This window comes from Echinops telfairi, unplaced genomic scaffold, assembly GCF_000313985.2.
Source record: "Echinops telfairi isolate 266 unplaced genomic scaffold, ASM31398v2 ScPeMD7_7458;HRSCAF=8496, whole genome shotgun sequence".
In the NCBI taxonomy this organism is placed as follows: domain Eukaryota; kingdom Metazoa; phylum Chordata; class Mammalia; order Afrosoricida; family Tenrecidae; genus Echinops; species Echinops telfairi.
In genome coordinates, this window is record NW_022111358.1 from 6,943,475 (window position 1) to 6,948,039 (window position 4,565).

General features: G+C 52.8%; 1 non-coding gene across 1 annotated transcript; it reads right to left on the reverse strand.

Annotated features, from left to right (window-relative positions):
• Window positions 1-3,698: 3,698 nt before the first annotated feature.
• On the reverse strand, window positions 3,699-3,862 carry LOC115872978. Its single transcript, XR_004048166.1, has one exon. It is a non-coding gene; the product is annotated as a U1 spliceosomal RNA (small nuclear RNA).
• Between the last annotated feature and the right edge of the window lie 703 nt (window positions 3,863-4,565).

Below are 4,565 nucleotides of genomic sequence, written 5' to 3' on the forward strand. Positions count from 1 at the left end.
TCCCCTCCTCCAGCAATGACTCAGCAAACACCTGCTGCTAGAGACGGCTACAGAGACCACCACAGCTGCCAGACTCCCCCAGGGTTCAAGGCTGGCCAGGAGACAAAGGGTCATTCAAAACACAGAGAAAGAAGGGTCCGGGATCATGTGCCCCAGGTTTCAGAGGGGCCAGCATGGTGGGGGTAGGAGGGGCCCGTGTCCAGGAAAATTTTCACTAAGGCGAAAACAGTCGAACAGGGTCGTGAGGAGCGGAGTTCATTCTGCAGAGAGGAGATTGGTTGCAGCCAAAGGCTAGCTCTAGCTACCCCGGACTCACGTGGGCCCAAATCAGGTGTTAGGCCAGTGTGGGTAGCTGCTGGCTCAGCCCTGTGTCCCAGTCAAACTGTGTCCCAATGGGTTTTCAGAAGCAAGGGGCCAGGCCGTTGAGACTCGCAGCTCTAGAGCAAATTCTGCCCTGGGGCAGGAGAGAGCCCGTAGCCACACCCTGAGGTTCTGATTGCAAACCAGCACCCTTCCCGCTTTCCCAGGCTGCCTCTGGCTATCCCCTCGGGAGCAAAAGCTACGGAAAATGCTTTGCCAATTCCCAAAGCAGCATATAACACAAGCTAGGATTCCTATCAGAAGGAAATGAGTATCAGAAGTGGTTCTGACCCAACTAGACCCTATAGAAAAGTTACGGGAGGGCAGGGGCAGGAATCACACCCCACCCCCACCCCCATCTGCCGGGACTCCATGTACTTGGCTGCAAATACCCAAATGCCCAGTTAGCATGGCCTCCAACACACGGGAGTTGTTTTCCTCACAAAGATGGATGCCCAGAGTTTGCTTCAGGGCCGGTGCAGCTGCTCATGTTTGTCATCAAGGCCACGTGCTCAGTCCCTGCGCCTCCCCAGAGTCACAAGGTAGCTGCAGTGGGTCCACGGGGCAGTGAGGGGTCAGAGGGCGTGACAGCAACACCTGTCCTTCTTAAAATAGGTTTGTTTTTTTTTTAAGAAAAGGAAAATTTCATACCATGGCTTCTGATTATATCTCACTAGCCAGAACTGGGCCTGTGTCCACCCCTGGCTGCAAAGGGGTTTGAGGAAGTCCCTAACTTCTTTTTCCTATGCTTTTGAAACTTAAATGTGGCAACAGCTCACCTGGGGATCTTAGGAAGCTGCAGATCCACTCACAGTCATTTGAGGTCCGGCTGACTGAGAGGAACCCTGTAGGGCTGGGTGGAACTGCCCCTGTGGGTCTGAGACTGTCACTCTTTTGGGGAGCAGAAAGCCTCTCCTCCATGGAGCTGCTGCTGACTTTGAACGGCTGAGCTTGTGGTTAGCAACCCAATGCCTAACCACTTCTCTATCAGGGCTCCCCACATGCCAGCTGGGCCCCAAGGTCCACATGTCTAACAAGCTTGCAGGTGACGCCAAGGCTCTGGGATCACACATCGAGAAACGAGATGTCAAGCAGGCAGGGAAGAAAGGAGGTGGGGAGACTTCGGGAAAGCATCTAGAGTTGACAACGCCCAGCACCCACTGTTACTTGCGCAGCCAGCACATCTGCCACTTGGACCATAAAGGACGGAGGATGATGTCAGCCCAGCACCTCCCGGCGTGGGCTGCAGGGTACAGAGCAAGTACGGCTCAGGCTCCTAAACATCAGCAGACTCTGGGATGCACACAGGTCTGGGGCCGGCTGGACTTCCAGACGTCCTGATACCCCTCGAGAAGGGTGGCCAACCATGGGCACAACGGCACAGCCTGGGCTTGTTGGGGCCACCCTGGCCAAAGCAAAGGGTAAAGAGTGCCGCCAAAGTCTCCCACCAAAACCTGCGCTTTCTTCAGGCTCCCTGACTCCCCGGCAGAGCCAGCGATAACAAAGCCAAGGCTCCAGTGGGATCTTCTGACACCCAAACCAGCGACCCTCCCCCCACCCTCCTCCCAGGCTGCCTCTAAGGATCCCCCTGGCCAGAGAAGCGGGAGATCAGTATCTTACCTCTGAAATGCGGTGAGGGCAAATTCCAGCCTGGATTCTTGAAGAATTTCTGGAAAGTTTTTGCTCCAAGGCAGCCACAAAGCAACCACCTACCAAGATTGCAGGCTGTGGGGGACCAGGGAAGCCCAAGAAGGAAAGGCCAAGCCCATGCCACAGCACCTCAATCGTGGGGGTAGGGGTGTGGGTGGGGGTGCACTCCAAGGGATAAGTAAAAGGGTGAGGAGCTATGTGAGGGACGTACTAAGGCAGACGCTAGCCAGCGCTGCTTCATTTATACTAAAACTACCTTCTAGACGTTCTGACCCGCATCCATCTGGGGAATTGGAGCCAGCTGAGTGCATTCCAATAAAGGAGATTTGCCCCTGCTGACCCGGAGGTCCTCAGGATAGCCAGGCCTCCACCTGCCTCAGTTCCCCAGGCCACTTAGGACCAGAGTCCTCTCTGCACCAGCAGAATGGAGCAGGGCCCCGAAGCCAAATCCTGCAACAGAAAATTACTTTTCTTACCTGCTTAAAGTCTACAGGTTGGTCTCAAGATGTCAGTCATTATGCCTATCCTGAGAGACAGCAGGGTTTTTTTGCCACGTGGCCCTGCCACCCCAAGCTGCCCCCCAAACACACACACACTGCCATCAAGTCGATGCTGACTCACAGTGGCACTTTGGGGCACAGGATGAGCGTATTGTCTCAGAATGGTACACGTAAAACTGTTAGCCTGGCAAACGGTTAGTTAGGAACAAATCCTGTAGGTAATTCTGGGATTGCCTCTCCTAGGCAATTTGGATCAATCTTTCCCATGAAAACACCTCAATAGCTGAATGGATAGAAACCACAGGGAGACAGCCAAACCAGCAATGGAGGGAAGATTACCCGGTGGAATTCTGGGGGAGCATGGCAATCCAAAGAGGTGGGGGGAGCCCAGTGCTCTTGGCCACTTTTGCAGTGTGGGCCTTTGACCCTCAAGGCAGGCCCCCGCTATGAACGCGCTCCCTCCCTGACTGGGTCTTTAAGAATGTGTAGGTCAGCCGGACCAGGTGCCTGTGGTCGATCTCATTGAGTCTGGTTGTGGTGCACGAGAGGGCTCGGAGCCTTGTCAACGCTGCCTGTGCAGCAAGTCAAGGTGATTGTGATGAAGCATTTGTGGCAACAGAGGTTGGTTCGATCGTTTCAGAATAGGGGCAAGTTTAGGGAGCATTGAAGAGCAAGCACAAGTTGGCAGCCAGTCTGACGTTAGTCACCCGGGCACTGCCTGCACTAACGTGGCAGCCACAAGACTGAACTTTGGAGTCGGTTGCCCTGTCAACCAGGGGACAGAAGTTCAAGTAGAGGGAGAACCCTGGCCAACCACCTCTTGCTGGGGGCTGAGGCCCCCACAGGTTGCATCTCAGAAGGCAGGGTGGAACCAAGCTGCTGGCAAGGACTGAACCCTGCTCTGAGACATTTGAAAAGCCCAGGAGTCTCAAGGTAAGCCCAGATCAGAGAGCCCCCAAGGACCCAACAACAAGGAGCCCTGGGTGCACAGTGGTTACACACCGGGCTACTCACCTCAAAGTCAGCAGTTCAAAGCCACCAACCTCCCCAAGGGAGAAAAACAAGGTTTTCTACTCCCAGAAAGAGTGACTATCTTGAGAGCCCTCGGGAGAAGTCCAACCCTGTCCTCTGGGGTCGCTGTGGAGCAGTGAGTTCTAGGCACCCAACAAAAGAAATTTTATTTATTTACAGGGAAGAGCGCGAACGCAGTCCCCCACGACCACAAATTAGGCAGTTGAGTTTCCCACATTTGGGGAAACCGCAGGGGTCAGCACATCCGGAGTGCAATGGCTAAGCCTCGCCCTGGGAAAACCACCTTCGTGATCATGGTATCTCCCCTGCCAGGCAAAATAAAATTTAAAGCCCTCTTTAGAGGAGGCAGCAACATCTTAGACCTCAAATATCTTTAAAAGTTATCCTAAAAATACAGGGAATCCAGGACGGATGAGCCCTACAGGACCAGTGGTGTTAGTGGCAAAACAGGGAGGGTAAAGGGAGAATGGGTAGGAAAGAGGGAACCGATTACATGGAACTGTGTGTGACCTCCTCCCTGGGGGACAGACAACCGAAAAGTGGGTGAAGGGAGACGTCGGACAGGGCAAGATATGACAAAATACCCATTTATAAACTATCAAGGGCTCATGAGGGAGTGGGGAGCGGGGAGGGAGGGGAAAAATGAGGACCTGATGTTGGGGGTTTAAATGGAGAGAAAATATTTTGAGAAACGATGTACAAATGCGCTTTACACAATTGATGTGTGTATGGATTGGGATAACAGTTGTATGAGCCCCTAATAAAATGTTAAAAAAGAAAAAAAATTATCCTAAATGCACTATCGTTTCAAATAAAATTATTGTGAATCAAGGGAAGGTTTACAGACCAGTTTTACGTTCAGCAATTCATACACAGTTTGTTTCGGGTCATCCATTGCAAGCCCTTGGTAGATCATCGCTTATCCCACGTTCTCCTTGGGCTTTCTGTTTCTGTCCCTTCTCCTTTGCTAACCCACTGGACTTTGTCACTGGGGTGGATGCTGCCCATTTGATATTACATGGC